This window comes from Procambarus clarkii, chromosome 44 (genome assembly GCF_040958095.1).
Source record: "Procambarus clarkii isolate CNS0578487 chromosome 44, FALCON_Pclarkii_2.0, whole genome shotgun sequence".
NCBI lineage: Eukaryota > Metazoa > Arthropoda > Malacostraca > Decapoda > Cambaridae > Procambarus > Procambarus clarkii.
In genome coordinates, this window is record NC_091193.1 from 29,085,500 (window position 1) to 29,100,492 (window position 14,993).

General features: G+C 41.4%; 1 protein-coding gene across 3 annotated transcripts in view; it reads right to left on the reverse strand.

The window, feature by feature from the left end:
- LOC123751506 (heat shock protein 75 kDa, mitochondrial-like) overlaps positions 1-14,993 on the reverse strand; it is a 629,800-nt gene that overhangs the window by 549,213 nt on the left and 65,594 nt on the right. The gene's annotated exons all lie outside the window — the stretch shown is intronic.

Sequence of the window (14,993 nt, forward strand, 5' to 3'; positions counted from 1 at the left end):
ATTCGCGGTTTGAAATTACGACATTTTATACCCAACATATGCCAAGTCCTGAAAGCGGCAGAGAGTCACATTTCGCACAAACTTTCCTGCAGTTTTCGAAGTATCCCAAATATCCCAATTTCGAGGCTTGAGCAATATTTTGGAGCCAAATTCTGGTTCTCTGCACGTATTCGCAGTTTGAAATTACGACTTTTTTATGCTCAACATATGCCAAGTACTGAATGCGGCGTTTGGTCACATTTGTCCCAAACCGTCCCTGCAGTTTTCAAAATATCCCAAACATCCCAATTTCGAGGACTGAGCAATATCTTGGAGCCAAATTCTGGCTCTATGCACGTATTCGCGGTTTGAAATTACGACATTTTATACCCAACATATGCCAAGTCCTGAAAGCGGCAGTGAGTCACATTTCGCACAAACTCCCCTGCAGTTTTCGAAATATTCCAAATACCCCAATTTTGAGGCCTGAGCCACATTATGCAGCCAAATTCTGGCTCTCTGCACGTATTCGCAGTTTGAAATTACGATTTTTTTATACCCAACATATGCCAAGTACTGAAAGCGGCGTTTGGTTACATTTGTCCCAACCCCCCCCGCCCCCTGCAGTTTTCAAAATGTCCTAAACATCCCAATTTCGAGGCCTTAGCCATATTTTGGAGCCAAATTCTAGCTCTATGCACGTATTCGCGGTTTGAAATTATGAAATTTTATACCCAACATATGCCAAGTCTTTGAAGCAGCAGTGAGTCACATTTCGCACAAACTCCCCTGCAGTTTTCGAAATATCCCAAATATTCCAATTTTGAGGCCTGAGCCATATTTTGGAGCCAAATTCTGGCTCTCTGCACGTATTTGTAGTATGAAATTACGATATTTTTATACCCAACATATGCCAAGTACTGAAAGCGGCGTTTGGTTACATTTGTCCCAAACCTCCCTGCAGCTTTCAAAATATCCCAAACATCACAACATCGAGGCCTGAGCCATATTTTGGAGCCATATTTTTTGCACGTATTCGCAGTTTGATATTTCGATTTTTATACCCAACATATGCCAAGTACTGAAATTGGCAGTGAGTCACATTTTGCACAAACTCCCCTGCAGTTTTCGAAATATCCCAAACATCCCAATTTCGAGGCGTGAGCTATATTTTGGAGCCAAACTCAGGCTCTCTGCACGTATTCACAGTTTGAAATTACGACTTTTTTATACCCAATATATGCCAAGTACTGAAAGCGGCGTTTGGTAACATTTGTCCCAAACCCCCCCTGCAGTTTTCAAAATATCCAAAACATCCCAATTTCGAGGCCTGTGCCATATTTTGGAGCCAAATTCTGGCTCTATGCACGTATTCGCGGTTTGAAATTACGACATTTTATACCCAACATATGCCAAGTCCTGAAAGCGGCAGTGAGTCACATTTCGCACAAACTCCCCTGCAGTTTTTGAAATATCCCAAATATCCCAATTTTGAGGCCTGAGCCATATTTTGGAGCCAAATTCTGGCTCTCTGCACGTATTCGAAGTTTGAAATTACGACTTTTTATACCCAACATATGCCAAGTACTGAAAGTGGCGTTTGGTCACATTTGTCCCACACCTACCTGCAGTTTTCAAAATATCCCAAAAATCCCAATTTCGGGGCATGAGCCATATTTTGGACGTATGCCATATCTCTGCATGTATTCACAGTTTGATATTACAATTTTTATACCCAACATATGCCAAGTACTGAAAGCGGCGTTTGTTTACATTTGTCCCAAACCTCCCTGCAGTTTTCAAAATATCCCAAACATCCCAATTTCGAGGCCTGAGTTATATTTTGGAGCCAAATTCTGGCTCTGTGCACGTATTCGCAGTTTGAAATTACGACTTTTTATACCCAACATATACCAAGTCCTGAAAGCGGCAGTGAGTCACATTTCGCACAAACTCCCCTGCAGTTTTCAAAACTTCCCAAACATCACAATATCGAGGCCTGAGCCATATTTTGGAGCCAAATTCTAGCTCTCTGCATGTATTCGCAGTTTGATATTACCATTTTTATACCCAACATATGCCAAGTACTGAAATCTGCAGTGAGTCACATTTTGCGCAAACTCTCCTGCAGTTTTCGAAATATCCCAAACATCCCAATTTCGAGGCCTGAGCCATATTTTGGAGCCAAACTCTGGCTCTCTGCAAGAATTCGCAGTTTGAAATTACTACTTTTTTATACCCCAATATATGCCAAGTTCTGAAAGAGGCGTTTGGTAATAATTGTCCCAAACCCCCCTGCAGTTTTCAAAATATCCCAAACATCCCAATTTCGAGGCCTGAGCCATATTTTGGAGCCAAATTCTGGCTCTATGCACGTATTCGCGGTTTGAAATTACGACATTTTATACCCAACATATGCCAAGTCCTGAAAGCGGCAGAGAGTCACATTTCGCACAAACTTTCCTGCAGTTTTCGAAGTATCCCAAATATCCCAATTTCGAGGCTTGAGCAATATTTTGGAGCCAAATTCTGGTTCTCTGCACGTATTCGCAGTTTGAAATTACGACTTTTTTATGCTCAACATATGCCAAGTACTGAATGCGGCGTTTGGTCACATTTGTCCCAAACCGTCCCTGCAGTTTTCAAAATATCCCAAACATCCCAATTTCGAGGACTGAGCAATATCTTGGAGCCAAATTCTGGCTCTATGCACGTATTCGCGGTTTGAAATTACGACATTTTATACCCAACATATGCCAAGTCCTGAAAGCGGCAGTGAGTCACATTTCGCACAAACTCCCCTGCAGTTTTCGAAATATTCCAAATACCCCAATTTTGAGGCCTGAGCCACATTATGCAGCCAAATTCTGGCTCTCTGCACGTATTCGCAGTTTGAAATTACGATTTTTTTATACCCAACATATGCCAAGTACTGAAAGCGGCGTTTGGTTACATTTGTCCCAACCCCCCCCGCCCCCTGCAGTTTTCAAAATGTCCTAAACATCCCAATTTCGAGGCCTTAGCCATATTTTGGAGCCAAATTCTAGCTCTATGCACGTATTCGCGGTTTGAAATTATGAAATTTTATACCCAACATATGCCAAGTCTTTGAAGCAGCAGTGAGTCACATTTCGCACAAACTCCCCTGCAGTTTTCGAAATATCCCAAATATTCCAATTTTGAGGCCTGAGCCATATTTTGGAGCCAAATTCTGGCTCTCTGCACGTATTTGTAGTATGAAATTACGATATTTTTATACCCAACATATGCCAAGTACTGAAAGCGGCGTTTGGTTACATTTGTCCCAAACCTCCCTGCAGCTTTCAAAATATCCCAAACATCACAACATCGAGGCCTGAGCCATATTTTGGAGCCATATTTTTTGCACGTATTCGCAGTTTGATATTTCGATTTTTATACCCAACATATGCCAAGTACTGAAATTGGCAGTGAGTCACATTTTGCACAAACTCCCCTGCAGTTTTCGAAATATCCCAAACATCCCAATTTCGAGGCGTGAGCTATATTTTGGAGCCAAACTCAGGCTCTCTGCACGTATTCACAGTTTGAAATTACGACTTTTTTATACCCAATATATGCCAAGTACTGAAAGCGGCGTTTGGTAACATTTGTCCCAAACCCCCCCTGCAGTTTTCAAAATATCCAAAACATCCCAATTTCGAGGCCTGTGCCATATTTTGGAGCCAAATTCTGGCTCTATGCACGTATTCGCGGTTTGAAATTACGACATTTTATACCCAACATATGCCAAGTCCTGAAAGCGGCAGTGAGTCACATTTCGCACAAACTCCCCTGCAGTTTTTGAAATATCCCAAATATCCCAATTTTGAGGCCTGAGCCATATTTTGGAGCCAAATTCTGGCTCTCTGCACGTATTCGAAGTTTGAAATTACGACTTTTTATACCCAACATATGCCAAGTACTGAAAGTGGCGTTTGGTCACATTTGTCCCACACCTACCTGCAGTTTTCAAAATATCCCAAAAATCCCAATTTCGGGGCATGAGCCATATTTTGGACGTATGCCATATCTCTGCATGTATTCACAGTTTGATATTACAATTTTTATACCCAACATATGCCAAGTACTGAAAGCGGCGTTTGTTTACATTTGTCCCAAACCTCCCTGCAGTTTTCAAAATATCCCAAACATCCCAATTTCGAGGCCTGAGTTATATTTTGGAGCCAAATTCTGGCTCTGTGCACGTATTCGCAGTTTGAAATTACGACTTTTTATACCCAACATATACCAAGTCCTGAAAGCGGCAGTGAGTCACATTTCGCACAAACTCCCCTGCAGTTTTCAAAACTTCCCAAACATCACAATATCGAGGCCTGAGCCATATTTTGGAGCCAAATTCTAGCTCTCTGCATGTATTCGCAGTTTGATATTACCATTTTTATACCCAACATATGCCAAGTACTGAAATCTGCAGTGAGTCACATTTTGCGCAAACTCTCCTGCAGTTTTCGAAATATCCCAAACATCCCAATTTCGAGGCCTGAGCCATATTTTGGAGCCAAACTCTGGCTCTCTGCAAGAATTCGCAGTTTGAAATTACTACTTTTTTATACCCCAATATATGCCAAGTTCTGAAAGAGGCGTTTGGTAATAATTGTCCCAAACCCCCCTGCAGTTTTCAAAATATCCCAAACATCCCAATTTCGAGGCCTGAGCCATATTTTGGAGCCAAATTCTGGCTCTATGCACGTATTCGCGGTTTGAAATTACGACATTTTATACCCAACATATGCCAAGTCCTGAAAGCGGCAGAGAGTCACATTTCGCACAAACTTTCCTGCAGTTTTCGAAGTATCCCAAATATCCCAATTTCGAGGCTTGAGCAATATTTTGGAGCCAAATTCTGGTTCTCTGCACGTATTCGCAGTTTGAAATTACGACTTTTTTATGCTCAACATATGCCAAGTACTGAATGCGGCGTTTGGTCACATTTGTCCCAAACCGTCCCTGCAGTTTTCAAAATATCCCAAACATCCCAATTTCGAGGACTGAGCAATATCTTGGAGCCAAATTCTGGCTCTATGCACGTATTCGCGGTTTGAAATTACGACATTTTATACCCAACATATGCCAAGTCCTGAAAGCGGCAGTGAGTCACATTTCGCACAAACTCCCCTGCAGTTTTCGAAATATTCCAAATACCCCAATTTTGAGGCCTGAGCCACATTATGCAGCCAAATTCTGGCTCTCTGCACGTATTCGCAGTTTGAAATTACGATTTTTTTATACCCAACATATGCCAAGTACTGAAAGCGGCGTTTGGTTACATTTGTCCCAACCCCCCCCCGCCCCCTGCAGTTTTCAAAATGTCCTAAACATCCCAATTTCGAGGCCTTAGCCATATTTTGGAGCCAAATTCTAGCTCTATGCACGTATTCGCGGTTTGAAATTATGAAATTTTATACCCAACATATGCCAAGTCTTTGAAGCAGCAGTGAGTCACATTTCGCACAAACTCCCCTGCAGTTTTCGAAATATCCCAAATATTCCAATTTTGAGGCCTGAGCCATATTTTGGAGCCAAATTCTGGCTCTCTGCACGTATTTGTAGTATGAAATTACGATATTTTTATACCCAACATATGCCAAGTACTGAAAGCGGCGTTTGGTTACATTTGTCCCAAACCTCCCTGCAGCTTTCAAAATATCCCAAACATCACAACATCGAGGCCTGAGCCATATTTTGGAGCCATATTTTTTTGCACGTATTCGCAGTTTGATATTTCAATTTTTATACCCAACATATGCCAAGTACTGAAATTGGCAGTGAGTCACATTTTGCACAAACTCCCCTGCAGTTTTCGAAATATCCCAAACATCCCAATTTCGAGGCGTGAGCTATATTTTGGAGCCAAACTCAGGCTCTCTGCACGTATTCACAGTTTGAAATTACGACTTTTTTATACCCAATATATGCCAAGTACTGAAAGCGGCGTTTGGTAACATTTGTCCCAAACCCCCCCTGCAGTTTTCAAAATATCCAAAACATCCCAATTTCGAGGCCTGTGCCATATTTTAGAGCCAAATTCTGGCTCTATGCACGTATTCGCGGTTTGAAATTACGACATTTTATACCCAACATATGCCAAGTCCTGAAAGCGGCAGTGAGTCACATTTCGCACAAACTCCCCTGCAGTTTTTGAAATATCCCAAATATCCCAATTTTGAGGCCTGAGCCATATTTTGGAGCCAAATTCTGGCTCTCTGCACGTATTCGAAGTTTGAAATTACGACTTTTTATACCCAACATATGCCAAGTACTGAAAGTGGCGTTTGGTCACATTTGTCCCACACCTACCTGCAGTTTTCAAAATATCCCAAAAATCCCAATTTCGGGGCATGAGCCATATTTTGGACGTATGCCATATCTCTGCATGTATTCACAGTTTGATATTACAATTTTTATACCCAACATATGCCAAGTACTGAAAGCGGCGTTTGTTTACATTTGTCCCAAACCTCCCTGCAGTTTTCAAAATATCCCAAACATCCCAATTTCGAGGCCTGAGTTATATTTTGGAGCCAAATTCTGGCTCTGTGCACGTATTCGCAGTTTGAAATTACGACTTTTTATACCCAACATATACCAAGTCCTGAAAGCGGCAGTGAGTCACATTTCGCACAAACTCCCCTGCAGTTTTCAAAACTTCCCAAACATCACAATATCGAGGCCTGAGCCATATTTTGGAGCCAAATTCTAGCTCTCTGCATGTATTCGCAGTTTGATATTACCATTTTTATACCCAACATATGCCAAGTACTGAAATCTGCAGTGAGTCACATTTTGCGCAAACTCTCCTGCAGTTTTCGAAATATCCCAAACATCCCAATTTCGAGGCCTGAGCCATATTTTGGAGCCAAACTCTGGCTCTCTGCAAGAATTCGCAGTTTGAAATTACTACTTTTTTATACCCCAATATATGCCAAGTTCTGAAAGAGGCGTTTGGTAATAATTGTCCCAAACCCCCCTGCAGTTTTCAAAATATCCCAAACATCCCAATTTCGAGGCCTGAGCCATATTTTGGAGCCAAATTCTGGCTCTATGCACGTATTCGCGGTTTGAAATTACGACTTTTTTATGCCCAACATATGCCAAGTACTGAAAGCAGTGTTTGGTCACATTTGTCCCAAACCCCCCCTGCAGTTTTCAAAAAATCCCAACCATCCTAATTTCGAGGCCTGAGCAATATTTTGGAGCCAAATTCTGGCTCTATGCACGTATTCGCGGTTTGAAATTACGACATTTTATACCCAACATATGCCAAGTCCTGAAAGCGGCAGTGAGTCACATTTCGCACAAACTCCCCTGCAGTTTTCGAAATATCCCAAATATCCCAATTTTGAGGCCTGAGCCATATTTTGGAGCCAAATTCTGGCTCTCTGCACGTATTCGAAGTTTGAAATTACGACTTTTTATACCCAACATATGCCAAGTACTGAAAGTGGCGTTTGGTCACATTTGTCCCACACCTACCTGCAGTTTTCAAAATATCCCAAACATCCCAATTTCAAGGCATTAGCCATATTTTGGACATATGCCATATCTCTGCATGTATTCGCAGTTTGATATTACAATTTTTATGCCCAACATATGTCAAGTACTGAAAGCGGCGTTTGTTTACATTTGTCCCAAACCTCCCTGCAGTTTTCCAAATATCCTAAACATCACAATATCGAGGCCTGAGACACATTTTGAAGCCAAATTCTGGCTCTCTGCATGTATTCGCAGTTTGATATTACGATTTTTATACCCAACATTTGCCAAGTACTGAAAGCGGCAGTGAGTCACATTTCGCACAAACTTCCCTGCAGTTTTCGAAATATCCCAAATATCCCAATTTCGAGGCCTAAGCCATATTTTGGAGCCAAATTCTGGCTCTCTGCACGTATTCACAGTTTGAAATTACGAATTCTTTATACCCAACATATGCCAAGTACTGAAAGCGACGTTTGGTTACATTTGTCCCAAACCTCCCTGCAGTTTTCAAAATATCCCAAACATCACAATATCGAGGCCTGAGCCATATTTTGGACGTATGCCATATCTCTGCATGTATTCACAGTTTGATATTACAATTTTTATACCCAACATATGCCAAGTACTGAAAGCGGCGTTTGTTTACATTTGTCCCAAACCTCCTTGCAGTTTTCAAAATATCCCAAACATCCCAATTTCGAGGCCTGAGCCATATTCTATGCACGTATTCGCAGTTTGAAATTACGACTTTTTATACCCAACATATGCCAAGTCCTGAAAGCGGCAGTGAGTCACATTTCGCACAAACTCCCCTGCAGTTTTTGAAATATCCCAAATAACATAATTTTGAGGCCTGAGCCATATTTTGGAGCCAAATTCTGGCTCTCTGCACGTATTCGAAGTTTGAAATTACGACTTTTTATACCCAACATATGCCATGTACTGAAATTGGCGTTTGGTCACATTTGTCCCAAACCTCCCTGCAGTTTTCAAAATATACCAAACATCCCAATTTCGAGGCATGAGCCATACTTTGGAGGCAAATTCTGGCTCTCTTCACGTATTCGCAGTTTGAAATTACGAATTTATATACCCAACATATGCCAAGTACTGAAAGCGGCGTTTGTTTACATTTGTCCCAAACCTCCCTGCAGTTTTCAAAATTTCCCAAACATCGCAATATCGAGGCCTAAGCCATATTTTGGAGCCAAATTCTGGCTCTCTGCACGTATTCGCAGTTTGAAATTACGATTTTTTTATACCCAACATATGCCAAGTACTGAAAGCGGCGTTTGGTTACATTTGTCCCAACCCCCCCCGCCCCCTGCAGTTTTCAAAATGTCCTAAACATCCCAATTTCGAGGCCTTAGCCATATTTTGGAGCCAAATTCTAGCTCTATGCACGTATTCGCGGTTTGAAATTATGAAATTTTATACCCAACATATGCCAAGTCTTTGAAGCAGCAGTGAGTCACATTTCGCACAAACTCCCCTGCAGTTTTCGAAATATCCCAAATATTCCAATTTTGAGGCCTGAGCCATATTTTGGAGCCAAATTCTGGCTCTCTGCACGTATTTGTAGTATGAAATTACAATATTTTTATACCCAACATATGCCAAGTACTGAAAGCGGCGTTTGGTTACATTTGTCCCAAACCTCCCTGCAGCTTTCAAAATATCCCAAACATCACAACATCGAGGCCTGAGCCATATTTTGGAGCCATATTTTTTTGCACGTATTCGCAGTTTGATATTTCGATTTTTATACCCAACATATGCCAAGTACTGAAATTGGCAGTGAGTCACATTTTGCACAAACTCCCCTGCAGTTTTCGAAATATCCCAAACATCCCAATTTCGAGGCGTGAGCTATATTTTGGAGCCAAACTCAGGCTCTCTGCACGTATTCACAGTTTGAAATTACGACTTTTTTATACCCAATATATGCCAAGTACTGAAAGCGGCGTTTGGTAACATTTGTCCCAAACCCCCCCTGCAGTTTTCAAAATATCCAAAACATCCCAATTTCGAGGCCTGTGCCATATTTTGGAGCCAAATTCTGGCTCTATGCACGTATTCGCGGTTTGAAATTACGACATTTTATACCCAACATATGCCAAGTCCTGAAAGCGGCAGTGAGTCACATTTCGCACAAACTCCCCTGCAGTTTTTGAAATATCCCAAATATCCCAATTTTGAGGCCTGAGCCATATTTTGGAGCCAAATTCTGGCTCTCTGCACGTATTCGAAGTTTGAAATTACGACTTTTTATACCCAACATATGCCAAGTACTGAAAGTGGCGTTTGGTCACATTTGTCCCACACCTACCTGCAGTTTTCAAAATATCCCAAAAATCCCAATTTCGGGGCATGAGCCATATTTTGGACGTATGCCATATCTCTGCATGTATTCACAGTTTGATATTACAATTTTTATACCCAACATATGCCAAGTACTGAAAGCGGCGTTTGTTTACATTTGTCCCAAACCTCCCTGCAGTTTTCAAAATATCCCAAACATCCCAATTTCGAGGCCTGAGTTATATTTTGGAGCCAAATTCTGGCTCTGTGCACGTATTCGCAGTTTGAAATTACGACTTTTTATACCCAACATATACCAAGTCCTGAAAGCGGCAGTGAGTCACATTTCGCACAAACTCCCCTGCAGTTTTCAAAACTTCCCAAACATCACAATATCGAGGCCTGAGCCATATTTTGGAGCCAAATTCTAGCTCTCTGCATGTATTCGCAGTTTGATATTACCATTTTTATACCCAACATATGCCAAGTACTGAAATCTGCAGTGAGTCACATTTTGCGCAAACTCTCCTGCAGTTTTCGAAATATCCCAAACATCCCAATTTCGAGGCCTGAGCCATATTTTGGAGCCAAACTCTGGCTCTCTGCAAGAATTCGCAGTTTGAAATTACTACTTTTTTATACCCCAATATATGCCAAGTTCTGAAAGAGGCGTTTGGTAATAATTGTCCCAAACCCCCCTGCAGTTTTCAAAATATCCCAAACATCCCAATTTCGAGGCCTGAGCCATATTTTGGAGCCAAATTCTGGCTCTATGCACGTATTCGCGGTTTGAAATTACGACTTTTTTATGCCCAACATATGCCAAGTACTGAAAGCAGTGTTTGGTCACATTTGTCCCAAACCCCCCCTGCAGTTTTCAAAAAATCCCAACCATCCTAATTTCGAGGCCTGAGCAATATTTTGGAGCCAAATTCTGGCTCTATGCACGTATTCGCGGTTTGAAATTACGACATTTTATACCCAACATATGCCAAGTCCTGAAAGCGGCAGTGAGTCACATTTCGCACAAACTCCCCTGCAGTTTTCGAAATATCCCAAATATCCCAATTTTGAGGCCTGAGCCATATTTTGGAGCCAAATTCTGGCTCTCTGCACGTATTCGAAGTTTGAAATTACGACTTTTTATACCCAACATATGCCAAGTACTGAAAGTGGCGTTTGGTCACATTTGTCCCACACCTACCTGCAGTTTTCAAAATATCCCAAACATCCCAATTTCAAGGCATTAGCCATATTTTGGACATATGCCATATCTCTGCATGTATTCGCAGTTTGATATTACAATTTTTATGCCCAACATATGTCAAGTACTGAAAGCGGCGTTTGTTTACATTTGTCCCAAACCTCCCTGCAGTTTTCCAAATATCCTAAACATCACAATATCGAGGCCTGAGACACATTTTGAAGCCAAATTCTGGCTCTCTGCATGTATTCGCAGTTTGATATTACGATTTTTATACCCAACATTTGCCAAGTACTGAAAGCGGCAGTGAGTCACATTTCGCACAAACTTCCCTGCAGTTTTCGAAATATCCCAAATATCCCAATTTCGAGGCCTAAGCCATATTTTGGAGCCAAATTCTGGCTCTCTGCACGTATTCACAGTTTGAAATTACGAATTCTTTATACCCAACATATGCCAAGTACTGAAAGCGACGTTTGGTTACATTTGTCCCAAACCTCCCTGCAGTTTTCAAAATATCCCAAACATCACAATATCGAGGCCTGAGCCATATTTTGGACGTATGCCATATCTCTGCATGTATTCACAGTTTGATATTACAATTTTTATACCCAACATATGCCAAGTACTGAAAGCGGCGTTTGTTTACATTTGTCCCAAACCTCCTTGCAGTTTTCAAAATATCCCAAACATCCCAATTTCGAGGCCTGAGCCATATTCTATGCACGTATTCGCAGTTTGAAATTACGACTTTTTATACCCAACATATGCCAAGTCCTGAAAGCGGCAGTGAGTCACATTTCGCACAAACTCCCCTGCAGTTTTTGAAATATCCCAAATATCATAATTTTGAGGCCTGAGCCATATTTTGGAGCCAAATTCTGGCTCTCTGCACGTATTCGAAGTTTGAAATTACGACTTTTTATACCCAACATATGCCATGTACTGAAATTGGCGTTTGGTCACATTTGTCCCAAACCTCCCTGCAGTTTTCAAAATATACCAAACATCCCAATTTCGAGGCATGAGCCATACTTTGGAGGCAAATTCTGGCTCTCTTCACGTATTCGCAGTTTGAAATTACGAATTTATATACCCAACATATGCCAAGTACTGAAAGCGGCGTTTGTTTACATTTGTCCCAAACCTCCCTGCAGTTTTCAAAATTTCCCAAACATCGCAATATCGAGGCCTAAGCCATATTTTGGAGCCAAATTCTGGCTCTCTGCACGTATTCGCAGTTTGAAATTACGATTTTTTTATACCCAACATATGCCAAGTACTGAAAGCGGCGTTTGGTTACATTTGTCCCAACCCCCCCCGCCCCCTGCAGTTTTCAAAATGTCCTAAACATCCCAATTTCGAGGCCTTAGCCATATTTTGGAGCCAAATTCTAGCTCTATGCACGTATTCGCGGTTTGAAATTATGAAATTTTATACCCAACATATGCCAAGTCTTTGAAGCAGCAGTGAGTCACATTTCGCACAAACTCCCCTGCAGTTTTCGAAATATCCCAAATATTCCAATTTTGAGGCCTGAGCCATATTTTGGAGCCAAATTCTGGCTCTCTGCACGTATTTGTAGTATGAAATTACAATATTTTTATACCCAACATATGCCAAGTACTGAAAGCGGCGTTTGGTTACTTTTGTCCCAAACCTCCCTGCAGCTTTCAAAATATCCCAAACATCACAACATCGAGGCCTGAGCCATATTTTGGAGCCATATTTTTTTGCACGTATTCGCAGTTTGATATTTCGATTTTTATACCCAACATATGCCAAGTACTGAAATTGGCAGTGAGTCACATTTTGCACAAACTCCCCTGCAGTTTTCGAAATATCCCAAACATCCCAATTTCGAGGCGTGAGCTATATTTTGGAGCCAAACTCAGGCTCTCTGCACGTATTCACAGTTTGAAATTACGACTTTTTTATACCCAATATATGCCAAGTACTGAAAGCGGCGTTTGGTAACATTTGTCCCAAACCCCCCCTGCAGTTTTCAAAATATCCAAAACATCCCAATTTCGAGGCCTGTGCCATATTTTGGAGCCAAATTCTGGCTCTATGCACGTATTCGCGGTTTGAAATTACGACATTTTATACCCAACATATGCCAAGTCCTGAAAGCGGCAGTGAGTCACATTTCGCACAAACTCCCCTGCAGTTTTTGAAATATCCCAAATATCCCAATTTTGAGGCCTGAGCCATATTTTGGAGCCAAATTCTGGCTCTCTGCACGTATTCGAAGTTTGAAATTACGACTTTTTATACCCAACATATGCCAAGTACTGAAAGTGGCGTTTGGTCACATTTGTCCCACACCTACCTGCAGTTTTCAAAATATCCCAAAAATCCCAATTTCGGGGCATGAGCCATATTTTGGACGTATGCCATATCTCTGCATGTATTCACAGTTTGATATTACAATTTTTATACCCAACATATGCCAAGTACTGAAAGCGGCGTTTGTTTACATTTGTCCCAAACCTCCCTGCAGTTTTCAAAATATCCCAAACATCCCAATTTCGAGGCCTGAGTTATATTTTGGAGCCAAATTCTGGCTCTGTGCACGTATTCGCAGTTTGAAATTACGACTTTTTATACCCAACATATACCAAGTCCTGAAAGCGGCAGTGAGTCACATTTCGCACAAACTCCCCTGCAGTTTTCAAAACTTCCCAAACATCACAATATCGAGGCCTGAGCCATATTTTGGAGCCAAATTCTAGCTCTCTGCATGTATTCGCAGTTTGATATTACCATTTTTATACCCAACATATGCCAAGTACTGAAATCTGCAGTGAGTCACATTTTGCGCAAACTCTCCTGCAGTTTTCGAAATATCCCAAACATCCCAATTTCGAGGCCTGAGCCATATTTTGGAGCCAAACTCTGGCTCTCTGCAAGAATTCGCAGTTTGAAATTACTACTTTTTTATACCCCAATATATGCCAAGTTCTGAAAGAGGCGTTTGGTAATAATTGTCCCAAACCCCCCTGCAGTTTTCAAAATATCCCAAACATCCCAATTTCGAGGCCTGAGCCATATTTTGGAGCCAAATTCTGGCTCTATGCACGTATTCGCGGTTTGAAATTACGACTTTTTTATGCCCAACATATGCCAAGTACTGAAAGCAGTGTTTGGTCACATTTGTCCCAAACCCCCCCTGCAGTTTTCAAAAAATCCCAACCATCCTAATTTCGAGGCCTGAGCAATATTTTGGAGCCAAATTCTGGCTCTATGCACGTATTCGCGGTTTGAAATTACGACATTTTATACCCAACATATGCCAAGTCCTGAAAGCGGCAGTGAGTCACATTTCGCACAAACTCCCCTGCAGTTTTCGAAATATCCCAAATATCCCAATTTTGAGGCCTGAGCCATATTTTGGAGCCAAATTCTGGCTCTCTGCACGTATTCGAAGTTTGAAATTACGACTTTTTATACCCAACATATGCCAAGTACTGAAAGTGGCGTTTGGTCACATTTGTCCCACACCTACCTGCAGTTTTCAAAATATCCCAAACATCCCAATTTCAAGGCATTAGCCATATTTTGGACATATGCCATATCTCTGCATGTATTCGCAGTTTGATATTACAAATTTTATGCCCAACATATGTCAAGTACTGAAAGCGGCGTTTGTTTACATTTGTCCCAAACCTCCCTGCAGTTTTCCAAATATCCTAAACATCACAATATCGAGGCCTGAGACACATTTTGAAGCCAAATTCTGGCTCTCTGCATGTATTCGCAGTTTGATATTACGATTTTTATACCCAACATTTGCCAAGTACTGAAAGCGGCAGTGAGTCACATTTCGCACAAACTTCCCTGCAGTTTTCGAAATATCCCAAATATCCCAATTTCGAGGCCTAAGCCATATTTTGGAGCCAAATTCTGGCTCTCTGCACGTATTCACAGTTTGAAATTACGAATTCTTTATACCCAACATATGCCAAGTACTGAAAGCGACGTTTGGTTA